Source organism: Macrobrachium nipponense, chromosome 1 (genome assembly GCF_015104395.2).
Source record: "Macrobrachium nipponense isolate FS-2020 chromosome 1, ASM1510439v2, whole genome shotgun sequence".
Classification (NCBI taxonomy): Eukaryota; Metazoa; Arthropoda; class Malacostraca; order Decapoda; family Palaemonidae; genus Macrobrachium; species Macrobrachium nipponense.
The window spans coordinates 217,400,859-217,415,858 of NC_087200.1; positions in this window are offsets into that span (position 1 = coordinate 217,400,859).

Consider the following 15,000-nt stretch of genomic DNA (forward strand, 5'->3'; position numbering starts at 1 on the left):
TTTGTACCATTTAAATTAGCCGTTACATGAAGTATTATATATGAAAATGTGCGCATTTTTTATGTAGAATCCAACAAAAAATACTCATGATTGTAGCTTTATCAGTTTTGAGATATTTCATATAAATAATGATAAGGGCCAAAATTTCAACCTTTGGTCAACTTTGACTCTACCGAAATGGTCGAAAAACGCAATTGTAAGGTAAAACACTTATATTTTATTAATATACAATCATTTACCTTCATTTTGCAACAAATCGGAAGTCTCTAGCACAATATTTCGATTTATGGTGAATTTATGAAAAAAACCTTTTCCTTACGTCCGCGCGGTAACTCTTCCGAAAGAAAAAATCATACATGTTATGTGGTAATGATTGCACTATTTTAAAATTAGCCATTACATGAAGTTTTATATATGGAAATGTGCGCAATTACATGCACATAACAACTAAAAAAAACCATGGTTGTAGATTTTATCGGTTTTGAATATTTTCATATAAAAATGATAAGTGACAAATTTTCAACCTTTGGTCAACTTTGACTCTACCGAAATGGTCGAAAAACAAGCAATTGTATGCTAAAACTCTTATATTCCTGTAATATTCATCACTTACCTTCATTTTGCAACAAATTGGAAGTCTCTATCACATTTTTTCGATTTATGTGAATTTAGGAAAAAAATAACATTTTCTTTACGTCCTCTGCGGTAACTCTTCCGAAAAAATCATACGTGCGATTGTGGTAATGTTTGCACCATTGTTTTAAATTAGCCGTTACATAAAGTTGTATATATGAAAATGTGCGCAATTTCATGTAAAATACAACTAAAAAAAAATAATTGAAGGTTGTAGCTTTTATCAATTTCGAAATATTTGCATATAAATCACAATAATAGAAAAAAAACCACGTTCGGTCAACTTGACTCCACCGAAATGGTCGAAAAACGCAATTGTAAGCTAAAACTCTTACAGTCTAGTAATATTCAGTCATTTATCTTCTTCATTTTGAAACAAATTTGAAGTCTCTAGCACAATATTTAGATTTATGGTGAATTAAAAAAAAAAAAAAACAAAAAAAAAAAAACTTTCCTTCCCTCCGCTCGCAGATTCTCGGCCACAAATCTCCGAAATGCGTATGTCGCATTCTCGGAATATTTGCTCCGTTTCATATTAGCATTTCATATTTCATAAAGTTATAAATATGAAATGTGCGCAATTTCATGTAAAATATAACGAAAAATATTTGAAGGTTGTAGCTTTTCTAATTTACGAAATAATTGCTATAAAAAAAAATGAATTCATCTACACTTCTTCAGACTCATTTTTACATTGTAATCGAGTTCCTACAAAAATGTTAAATCCAACTCTAAGTTCAGTTAGCTCTCTTGAGTTTATCACAGACTGATAACATTTTTTTGGGGGTGTCAGTTAAAGAATATTTACGTATAGAATACCTGTGATTTGCTATCCCTCACCGAATATACTACCAATAGAATAACATCCGATAGAGAAGTGTGAAATTAAGTTTGTCTTTGTGTTCTCTAAAATGGTAAAAGAAGTTAGATTAAGTCTACAGAGAGAGAGAGAGAGAGAGAGAGAGAGAGAGAGAGAGAGAGAATTAAGCCTAAAATGACTCAATAAAGGGGAGAAGTGGGGGAGGAAGAGAAGGGGGGTGAGCTCTCTGGCCACACTGATGAAATAGAACTTTTCTTCCCGACCAACAAAATAGTTGGGGGAAATTGCCTCAGATTTTTCAAGTCTTGAATCTTGCTCTCTCTCTCTCTCTCTCTCTTTCTCTCTCTCTCTCTCCTCTCTCTTTTTACACACACACACTCACGCATACACAAACACACACAAATATATATATATATAAGGTATATAATTTATAATAATATATTATATTTATATATATTATAATATAATTATATATATAATTTCATATATATATATATAATATATATATATTATATTATATATATATAATTATATATATATTATATAGATATATATATATATATATATATGATCATAAATTATCATATATATCTTATTTATTCTATAATTATGGTAAATTATATGTATTATGTCAATATAATGGTATAATAAAAAATTTTATATATATATATATATATATCTCTATATATATATTCATATATCTCTCTCTTATATCTCTATATATATATCTATATATATCTATATATATATATATCTAATATCTATATATGTATATATATCTCTATATAGATCTATCTATATATATCTATATATATCTATATATATATCTATAATATATCTATATATATCTCTCTATATATATATATATATATATATATATATAATATATATGATATAATATCTATATATATATAATATCGTATATAATATAATATAATAATATCTCTATAGTATCTCTAATATAAAATCTATATCTAAATATCTCTATCTATCCTATATCTAATTATAAAATATATACTTCTATATACCACATATGTTCCTGTCTATATATTATTCTCTCTCCTATCTCTATTCTATCTCTATATATATCTATCTATATAATATATATATATAATATATATATATATCTCTATATATTCATATATATATATCTATATATATCCTATATATATATATAATATCTCTCTATATATATAATCTCTATATATATATATATATATCTTATCTGTATATCTATATATCTCTATATAATATATCTATATATATATATCTCTATATATATCCTTATCTATATATATATATATATCTTAGCTATATATCTCACCCATCTATATCTATCTATATAATAATATATATATAATATATTATATATATATCTATAATAGCTGTATACTATCTCTAATATCTATATCTATATATATATATATAATCTCCATCTATATAAATATATATATATATATATATCTAATAAAAAGGAGCCCATAAAAACACAAAATGTAGAGAAAAAAAAGTACTATCTTTCAGAGACTGCTGTCTCTCTCAGGAAAGTTTACAGAAAAGGTGGTATTCATACCAAGATATCCGTCCACAAGTAAGCCCATTTAGGTCACCCCCGCTGATAATCTTCCTTTAATTTTCTTAAGCGTTGGTTGAATGAAAACTTCGTCGACGACATCTGAAATCCACGCGCCTTTTGAGATGTTCATTACCTGCTTCTCTTTTATTATTAAGGCCGATTCCATCATTTGACTCTTGTACCGGCAGTTGCTTGCTATAAATTACACGTGAACAAATTCCAGTTTATTCTATGGTTATGTTCATTTATATGGTTGAAAATAGCCGAGTTCTGTTGTCCATACCTAACTGACCGTTTGTGTTGTATTAATCTCTGGGGAAGTGATTTACCTGTAAATCCGATGTAAGATTGGTCACAGTCCTGGCATGCGATCTCATAGACCCCAGAGTCTTTGGGAGATGTCTTTTGTTGGACGTTAATCAAGGATTTGGCTAAGGTGTTTGAGTAGGTAAATGCAAAAGGGTTGGATTTCCCAAGGGTGTGGGCTACTCTCTTAATCGTCTCCAGTGAGGAATTTTTATTATATGTGGGTGTGTCTCTGGTCTTGTCTTTAGGGGTCGGTAGGAAATTACGTTTGCTTTGTGAAGTGAAATTTGCTTTCTTAATTATATGGTCAGATACTTTAAAGACGAAAGTTGCTTGCGAATTAGTTTCAAATTCTTTTTACCAGGAAATCTGGGGAACAAATTCGTAAGGGTCTTAAGAATAGGTTGCTAGCTACACCTATCTTGATAGTAATGTGATAGCTAAAGTAGTGATATGAAAGTGAGAATGTTGGTTTTCTGTATATGGTAAATTTGTATTCTGTCGTGTCTCTGATTATTTAAACACAAGAAAAACAAAAGGAACTTTGTTGTCTGTTTCCCATTCAACTTTTTAAAATTTGATGCTGGGCACTAATGCGTTTAATTTTGAGAGGAATTTATTAAAATTACCCCACTATTATCCCAAAATGTTAGGATATCATCCACGTATCTCATCCACAGCATGTTTTTGGGTTTTATTGCATTTATTACTGTAGTTTCAAAGTATTCCATGTACAGATTGGCTAAAACAGGACTTAAAGGACTACCCATACTACATCCGACTGCTTGTATTTTTTGCTTGTAGAATGATTCCCCGAATGAAAATACGTTTTTAGATGCACATAATTCAAATAACTTTATTATTTTGTCAAGCGCCAATGGGAAATGATCGAATCCAGGGGTGATAATTTTTCCCTTAAAAAACCTGAAGACATCCTGTACTGGGTACTTCATTCGGGGAATCATTCTACAAGCAAAAATTCGGGTGTAGTATGGGTAGTCTTTAAGTCCTGTTTTAGCCAATCTGTACATGGACCCTTTGACTGTTTGCATTATGGTCCTCTTCAGCCAACAAAATTTTCTTACAGTAAATGGAGTGAATGTCATTACTGAGTAACTAAATAAATGAATGAAGGGTGATGAGTATTTTATTTATAGCTTAATCTCTCTATCCATTATATGTATCAAATTTTCTTTTTTGTTTATTTAGAAAGTGCTTTGTGTCGTAAACAATGATTTTCCAGTATTCCCTTTACTTTCCCCAGCAGATACAATGTAACCCTTCTCTCTCTCTCACCTGCCCTGCCCGTTGCCGATGGCAACCCCGATGCTAAACCCGGAGCCAAATCAATTGTTCGCAGGGAAGTAACTAAATGGAGTCGCAATATTAGCGCCGAAAAGGGAAAGTCAGTTGAAAAGGTGTTTATTGAGTGGAAAATTTGCTCTCTACAAACTCGGGCTCTGGAAGCAATAACAGTGGTCTTTGAATTAAGTTTGAATCATTCATTCAGTCAATCTTCAACCAGAAATAGTTAGTTATTAGATATACCCATTGTAATTTAAGTAGACTTTCTATGTGCAAGATCTCTTGCCTCCACTGCTTCAGGTAAACTGGAAAATACCTTGTGATATAGATAATACATATGTATCTATGTATAAATGCAAATGTGCGTGTATATCTGTTTGCAGTTTGCATGTATGCACGCATATCCTAATTTAAAATAATCCTGTCAACCGTTATACTAAGCTAGTTATTCAGCGTGCCATTCATTTTACAATAACACCCCGTTATGGTTGAATTAATACATCAATTCATCTGGATAATTATTCAGTTCTCGAGTTCTGGGGTGACTCTCTTTTGTGACTTCAGTTGCTGATTGAAATGGACAGATCATAGAAGCTGGTCTATTAATCTTCTATTGTCGATTTTATGCACTACGACATTGGATATATTCCATTCTCGATTTATTTGTAATCTGGTTTTGCTATTCCTTACTATAGCTGAATCTTTATTTATGATATGTCATTCATATGCATTAATAATCATGTTTTGATGGCCAGTTACTGGGCGTTTGCTATAATTGGACTTATATGGACTAGATTTTTTTATTACTCATTTTTGATAAAACACAGAACTATTGGTAGCTCTAGAACACAATTAAATGAATTATTCTTGTATATTGACCTTTTACTACTGCGGGCCGAGGCAATTGGCTGAGATACGCGATGATCTTTTTTGTTGAAATCACGGTCAATCTAGGTAATTATCACAATAGAAGATTAATTTCTCCCAAAATATAACAAAAAAAGTCACATTAATTTTCTCGATTATTTCTATATTTGTACTTTTTTGTTTTTCGTTTGTCATACATTTGTTTTATTGTTATAAAGAACTGGCTTATTCCTGTTACTTACATACTTATTATGGATACAAAGCATTGAGGTGAACGAAATTTGATGGACCTTTCTATAATAATTTACTTTATTTATTTATCCATTTATTTATTTATTGCTGTATTTAGTTTAGCAATGGAGGGTACGCACACCAAGAACTGGCAGTTTCCTTCATTAGTAGTAGGTATACATGACCTGTACCATCAAACTTTTGCTAAGCTTATCCTTAACAATAACCAGTTTAATTTATCCTATATGAAAACAAAATGAAACTAAGAAAGTGAAATATAAAAAATGAAGAAGCAGAAGAAGAAGAAGAGAAAATAATGATAATGATGATGATATTCGAATTACATGCATACATTTCTACTGTCTTCCAGGTGTCATCTGACAGGTATTTTGCTCGTTGTTGTAACCTTTGAAGGTCGGAACCTTTCTTATTGCTGCTGTGCTGGAAGGAGACTTTTTAGAGCTGTGGAGAGGATATACAATCACTATTTTTGGGGTGTGTACTTAATGCATTAGTTGTTATGTTGGATTTTCATTCTAGAAACTTATTTCTCCGTTATTTTTATAATTTTCTCTTCAAGGCAAGTTGTTTCATTCGAAAATTCCGCGTTGTTTTGTCAGTATTAAGATTATTAGTTTAATGTTATTGAAGAGTACTATATCAAGCCAAGCAAATGACTGATTTAATTACCTTTTTAACGAGAAGTAACGTGTGAAATCTCATCTAACTTTACGATATGATGCCTAGAATATTTTCAGGTAGCCAAATCCCAAATAATTTAGAATACGAGTTTTCGTTATCAAATCCTGGCAATTTTAGCATACTTTATGTTAAATGTATGTGGCTATGCCTGTATGTGTAGAAAAAGTGCATGGGCCATATTTTAATGCTATATGTAAAGGATATGTGAATTCATATTAATCTTTTAGTTAGTGCAGATATAGTTCCCTTCAGGTAATTTCCATACTTAGGTGAACTTAAAAATAGATAATCAAAGGCATTCTTAACTTTGCTCTTCCAGTTTCAGAATATCATCTCTATTCACCAAAAAACATAAAGACAACGATCTCCCAGAAACGGTTCCTAAATCCCGAGAGACACATTTCATCCGATTCCTTCCACAATTCCTGTTGACGACCTTTGAATAGCAGCTGAGGGCATTGCATGCCACAACCTTGGTGATAAAATGTCTTCTTTCGTATAATGCAGCCGAGATCGATGGCTCCCCCAACCCAAGACTAATTCCGACAAAGCTGAATACGCCATCATAAAGCAGGGAATGCGATGAGGAAGGAGAAGGCGTTGATGCAAATCCCAAATAGAATTCATTTTCCTTCCGAATATCGTGGCAAGAGTTGGATGAGATATAAAATATTTTAAAATCAGATGGAAGATGTGTGGTCCACGACTCCATTTGCCAAAAGGTATTATTGTACACCTGAGCAAGGACAGAAAATTATTATTATTATTATTATTATTATTATTATTATTATTAATTATTATTATTATTATTATTGAAACGATGAACATGTGGAAGAAGCCACGGGGACCATTGACTTGAAATTCAAGCTTCCAAGGAATATGGTGTTTATTTGAAAGAAGTAACAAAAGGAAATAAAAAAAAACAGAGAAAGAGAGATAAATTATTTGAAACGAGGAAGTAAATTAGCAAATAAATAAATGCAAAGATAAATGGATGAAAAAAAAACATAAGCAAATGATTAACATACAAGAAGAATCGTTCTAAAGAACCTTGAAATTCAGAATTAAATTCAAATAGTTATTAATTTGACTCAGAATCTCGGTGTACTATCAGATATTCTTCTTCCCTGGACCATAAGGGGAAAATGTCGCTTTCAAGGCAAGAATAGGCACTAAAGAGTCTTCAGGGAACAATGGACTCAGAAAGGAACAAAGAACTTGAAGAAATTCTGAGAATGAACGTAGTGAAAGCGTGAAAGGTTTGCATCTACACACACACACACACACATGCTTAAAACATCACTGTAGATGCACGTGACTTCATAAATAAGCGAATACCGCAGGAAAATGATAGTCAGAAATCCAAGCACTTTCGTCTTTACTCAGACATTGTCAAGGAGTCAACTCCTTGACAATGTCTGAGTAAAGACGAAAGTGCTTGGATTTTCTGACTCATTTTCCTGTGATTCGCTTATTTACACACACACGCACCCACATACATATATATATATATATATATATATATATATATATATATACACGCGCGCGCGCGCACGACACACACACACACACACACACACACACACACACACACACATATATATATATATATATATATATATATATATATATATATATATATATATATATATATATATATATATGTATGTGTGTGTGTGGGTGTCTCCTTGACCAGGTCTTTACAATTTATGAAAACATTTTTCTCTTAAGCTCTTGACACCGTTCTCTTCTCTCTCTCTATCTCTCTCTCTCTCTCTCTCTTCTCTTCTCTCGCCTCATATTTTCTCATGCATAAATCCTATACATTTACAAATATACTTATTTTTGTTATATATTGTACATTATTTATATTACACACACAAACACATACGTACATACGTAGATTTCTGAAATCGATTCCAGCCACAGCAAGAGCCTTTGCATAAGAAAGTACAGTCTTTGCAAAATATGTAAAACTTTGTCAGTCCTATAGAAAGAGGAAAAATATTATAGAATTATAAATTCTTACTTATGTCTTATTAACTGCAGTAATCTAATACTCGAGTGTTACTAGACACAATCCTTCTCTTTATCCATTCCCAATGACATCACAAAAACACCCCATTATATTTTAAAGAAAACCAGAAGCGACGTTAAAAAATTAATAGTTGATATCGAACCAGACCATAAAGGGAAGTGAACCTCTTGTTACCTTATTGAAGACTCTATATATTATTCGAGTGAAGAGATTTATCAGTTTTGGTCTGAATTCTACTCAAACGAGACTCCGGGACCGATTCCTGTCAATTCCAAAGGTCTTTTGTCTCTCCGCATTTTGTTTGGTGATGTTCGGGATATAACTTTGTAGCTCAAGGGTGGGTTTTTTTTCCTGCCCAGTTTAGTTTTCCGTGATGTATTTATCATTTGGTATGTATATACGTTTGGGTGTGTGTTTATGTGCGTGTGTGCGTTTCTTACTTCTGTGAAGTACTAACTTCCGTCATACAGCTTGGAGTATCCAGACAAATCTATATATTTGACTTTCGACTGAGATACCGTAAATTTTTTATATCTTCGCATACTGATAAATTTATAGTGACCTAGAATAGCTCTTCATGTATGGTGTTATTGAAAGTACTTATCCGTTTCGTACAAAGGTAATGTAAACTAATTAATTATACTTAAGTGACGAAAATAAATAAATACTCAATTTTCGTTAAATCGACCAATAATTTGTTTTCTAATTTAATCTCTGTTGTAAACTGTCCCCTGGCAATAATATTTCAGCAAATTTGTCTCGCTACGTCTCAGTTAATGCAATCCATTGCTTCCTCTCATACTGAAGCATGACATGGCCTTGTGATCTCGTATTCTGTGTTATATTAAACTCAAGATAATTGCATCAATCACTTATCAGCCTAGATATGTTCAAGAGGCCGTCTGGGATTCTGGCCTTCAGCTTAATGGCTGCTCTCAACTTCTTGTTAGGCTTTCCTCTATCCACATGTGAACTACCTGTGCACTAATGCCCCAAGTCGTATGAAAATAGAAAAAAACCGTTTAAATAATTTAGTTCTCATGAAAATCGAAATAACGAAATCTTTACGATTAAAATTATCTGCCCTTAAAAAATAATTATAATCGTTTTTTAAAACAGTGAATAAAATCTTTACGATTAGAATTATCTGACATTAAAGAAAATGTTTCATTTATTTTTTAAAACAAAACCAAAATCTCTACAATAAAATCCGTTCTTGAATTAATTATAATTTTGCTCTTCCACTAACAATACGAAAACGACATTAACAACATCCTATTGGCCATCTGGTTCCTCCCTTTCAGGGCATGGAATATTCCCTGTTCTTTCGACGGGATTAGGGGGGTCTTGAGCTCCGGGGAAAATGAAAGTACAAGAAACACCTGTTTAATTAAGAATTTGCTCCTTTGAGTGTGTTGGAAGGAGCAAGAGATTGCAAGAGATAATCTCTCTCTCTCTCTCTCTCTCTCTCTCTCTCTCTCTCTCTCTCTCTCTCTCTCGCCGGGGGCCTTGTTTGTGTCAATAGTTATCAAAGGATTCGGAGACTTTGGCAGAGGAGGTCACCAAAGAAGCCAATAACTTTGACTTTTGTGATTACATTCCAGGTCGCATTCGTCCACAAGGAGAGGCTTTTCTGTCGTCCAAGAATTCAGCAGATTTGTCTCCTCTGAGAAATATTTTTCTAAGTCGATTCATTTCCTTTTATTATTTTCTACACTATTTTCTAAGTATTCACAAGCATTTGTGACGCCGGTGGACCAACAGGTAACTGGAAAGGACAGGAAGATTATTTTTTGTTGCATACTTGCCCAGCTTGGTTTTGCAAACAAACCCCAGATATGGGTCTTAGAATTCTTTTTAATGTTTTACATTCTAATTCCTTATTATTCTATTAGTGAACCATCCTCTCTGCCAGATCATCTTCAAGTATAATGTGATTCTAATGTATCTCTTGATTGTAGATTCCTTTAAAATGATTCCATTATTGAGAAAATTTCGAAAAATGTTCGAGGGAGTTAAATGAAGTTTGAATTCCTTCGTTAGGTGAAAAATTCCTCATCAAATTTTTTTATAAAGACTCAGTTGTCTTTCTGCATAAATTTGTTCCATTCTGAGAGTCTTATTTGTACAAAACTCTTCATTTTGGTTGAGTTTTTCATTTTCAATGCGTTTACAGCACGTTATCCGTTAATTATAGATACACGCATGATTCGAACGTCTGATGACGGTTCAAAAACTTATTATGATCCAGTAAGTGTTTGGTTAAATATTTTAACAGAAATGTTTGGTCATCCCTCCCCAAGAACTCTCCGCTTTTTTATTCAAAGGTCCCCCTTTTCTATACTTAAACTTTCATTTTTTTTTATAATTTATGGAGAATTTTCAAAAGTTATTCACTGACATGTTTCAATCGCGAGTCTCTCTCTCTCTCTCTCTCTCTCTCTCTCTCTCTCTCTCTCTATGAAACTGTTTAAGTTTTGAATAAGGAAAGATATTCCCACTAACATAACTGAAGGCTCAACATTTAAGTGAATAGAAGTGATAAATAATAGACAAATCTTTCTCACTTGGTCACAGAACTTCTATATTTTGAGGCTGTTCACTCACTGTACATACAAGAATGATTACAAATTTTCAATATGTAATCATTTCCTTATATTTAGGAAGCGATTTGATAAGTGATACCAATTCATTATCTTCTCTCTGTTTATCTTTATTCGCATATTTTATTCTTGCTGTTATTAGATGGTATTTGTGTAATGTTCTTTGCTCGCTTACAAAAGCAATTTTGTTTTGTTATGACGAGTGTGAATAAATAAACTTCGTCACGTGAGAGAAACTATAAATTTTGTTAAGAACACCTTTGATTCAGAAAGCAAAGTTTCTGATTTTTACGAGCTATGGCTCCTGTAGCAAAAGTCACTGTATTGCTTTACCACTACAACAATAGAAAATGTTCACTCTCTCAAATACGTTTGCGCGTCCATAGACTCGACATATATCCTAATAAACTCATCGCCTGTCCTTATTTTATGAGGACATCTCCATTTTACTCTGGAAAGGTAATTCATGGGACCATTTTTTCCAAATAATACAATCTGGTTGTGATTATCATTACTTAATTAGTTTCACTGGAAAATCTATGTCGCTAATGGCAGATTGAATTGGGTTCCATTTGTGTTTGTTAGGGTAAGTTAATGAGAGATATATATATTTTTTTTTTCTTCTTTTTTTGTTGTTGTCTATCACAGTCCTCCAAATCGACTGGGTGGTATTTATAGAGTGGGGTTCCGGGTTGCATCCTGCCTCCTTAGGAGTCCATCACTTTTTTTTTTTGTTTTTTACTATGTGCGCCGTTTCTAGGATCAAACTTTTCTGCATGAGTCCTGGAGCTATTTCAGCCTCTAGTTTTTCCAGATTATTATTATTATTATTAATTATTATTATTATTATTATTATTATTATTATTATTATTATTATAACTTTTATTATTATATTATTATTATTATTATTATTATTATTATTATTATTATTATTATTATTATTATTATAAAACACACAAGCAAAGAAGTATAATAGTTTCTATTACATGCAATATTGTTCGCCAGGAAATCATTTCTCACTGGAGCTTTTATCCCATTTTTGGGAGAATCGGTTATTCAGGAGAGTGGTATTATGCAGTTGACCAAAATACAAATAACTGTTATTGGATTAAATGTCTATTTCCCTTAAAGAATGCGCAATATTAGAGCTAAAAAAATAATTAGATGTGGTTTTGTAACAAATAAAACTTGTTAGGTATAATCATTGCAACGCGTTTGAATAATAAAGGAAAGCTATTTGGAATATGCACCCTGTTATTTCCACAGTTCTTTAAAGAAATGATTTTTTGCTGCTTCATTATGTCGGATATAGTATCTCTCTCTCTCTCTCTCTCTCTCTCTGTCAAGACGTCTGTGACTGGATAAAGTGGGTAATTTTTCAGTCATCAGAACACATATCGTGGCTGCTTTTATACACGATACCTCAAGAGATACATAGATATATACCACTAACATCGTTATGCCTAATACTATGTATACTCTTGTCATACATCATTTTATAATTTTTTCCATAATTTACCAGTGAACAGGGACACGAAATAAGGGTTCGAAATACATATATATATATATATATATATATATATATATATATATATATATATATATATATATATATATATATATATTATATATATATATATATATATATATATATATATATATATATATATATATATATATCTATATATATATATATATCATATATGACTGGTAAAAAAAAAATGTTCTGTAGCAACAGAATCCATTAATAAAAGGAGCCCATAAAAACACCAAAATATAGAGAGTGACTATATTTCAGAGACTGCTGTCTCTCTCTTCAGGATATATGAATGAGAAAAAGTTTACAGAACAAAAGGAGGTATTTATACCAAGAGATCCGCCCACAAGTAAGCCAATTTAGGTCACCCCGCTGATAATTTTCCTTTAATCTTCTTAAGCATTGGTTGATGAAAACCTCGTCGATCATATCTGAAATCCACGCTCTTTTGAAATGTCATTAATGCTTCTCTTTTATTAAGGCCGATTTCATCATTTGACTCTTGTACAGGCAGTTTGCTGCTAAAATTATTTTTACACGTGACAAATTCCAGTTTATTCCATGGTTCTGTTCATTTATACGGTTGAAAATAGCGAGTTCTGTTGTCTATACCTAACTGACCGTTTGTTTTGTATTAATCTCTGGGGAAGTGATTTACCTGTAAAATCCGATGTAAGATTGGTCACAGTCCTGGCATGGGATCTCATAGACCCCAGTGTCCTTGGGAGATGTCTTTTGTTGGACGTTAATCAGGGATTTGGCTAAGGTATTTGGGTAGGTAAATGCAAAAGGGTTAGATTTTCCAAGGGTGTGGGTTACTCTCTTAATCGTCTCAGGTGAGGAATTTTTATTTTTGATTGTTGGGTGTGTCTCTGGTCTTGTCTTTAGGGGGTCGGTAGAAAATTACGTTTGCTCTGTGAATTGCTTTCTTAATTATATGGTCAGGATACTTTAAAAAACGAAAGTGCTTGCGAATTAGTTCAAATTCTTTTTCCAGGAATTCTGGGGAACAAATTCGTAAGGCTCTTAAGAATAGGTTGCTAGCTACAACCTATCTTGATAGTAATGTCGTGATAGCTAAAGTAGTGAATGTATGAAAGTGAGAACGTTGGTTTTTCTGTATATGGTAAATTTGTATTGTCCTATATATATATATATATATATATTTATAGCAGCAAACTGCCGGTACAGGAGTCAAATGATGGAATCGGCCTTAATAAAAGAGAAGCAGGTAATGAAACATCTCAAAAGGAGCGTGGATTTCAGATATGATCGACGAGGTTTTTCATCCAACCAACGCTAAGAAGATTAAAGGAAGATTAATCAGCAGGGGTGACCTAAATTGGCTTACTTGTGGACGGATCTCTTGGTATAAATACCACCTTTTCTGTAAACTTTTCTCATTCATATACCTGAAGAGAGAGACAGCAGTTTCTGAAATATAGTACTTTTCTCTCTATATTTTGGTGTTTTTATGGGCTCCTTTTATTAGATATATATATATATATATATATATATATATATATATATATATATATATTATATATATATACATATCGACAGTTGTTTAATGCCAGTTATGACGCATATGCTTTTTTTTTATTTTTTGATGTATTCTTTTCTTTTCCTTAACTACGCGATAAAAGAGACAAATGATAGGATCGTCCTTTTAACAAAAAGGGTTCAATGAGAAATTACTGTGCTATTTCAAAACCTAGATTCTCTGATATCGGAAATTGTAACGACTGACGTAACTCACCGAATTTAATTCATTTAATGAATCTCGTTTTATTTCTTTAAACATCCAAGAAGAAAACATATAACTCTTGTTGTTTGATAAAAAAAAAAAAAAAAAAAAAAAAAAAAAAAAAAAAAAAAAAAAAAAAACAAAAAGTGACAGAAAATACATCTAAAAATGTGTCTACGTTCGAAGAAAAATTACAAATAATACACTGCGTGTCAAAGTCGTTTCGAATTATGACCGACCCTTCCTCGTACTGAATGTCGAAAAAGGAAAAAAAGGTAAATTAATTTCTCCACTCCAATTCAATTTTGACCAATTCCCCAACAGCATGCTTGATGTCATCCATTGGAGGCTCAAATAAAGGGGGTTTATCTGGCAGGTGCTTTGATTTCTATGAAGAATATACGATTTGTTTGATACAGGGGCGAAAAGACACGATGGATGGCCTTTACATATAGATGAATGTCACGTTGACAGATGCAGGAATTACTCCTTCTTTTATCTACTTTTTTCTCTCCCTTTCAGTCTCTGCATTCACACGACCAAAAAAACGGCAAACAAAAACACACATGAACTTGCACAACGTAGGAATTTCTTCTTCCTGTATGTTTTATTTATCTTCTCCCTTTCAGTCTCTG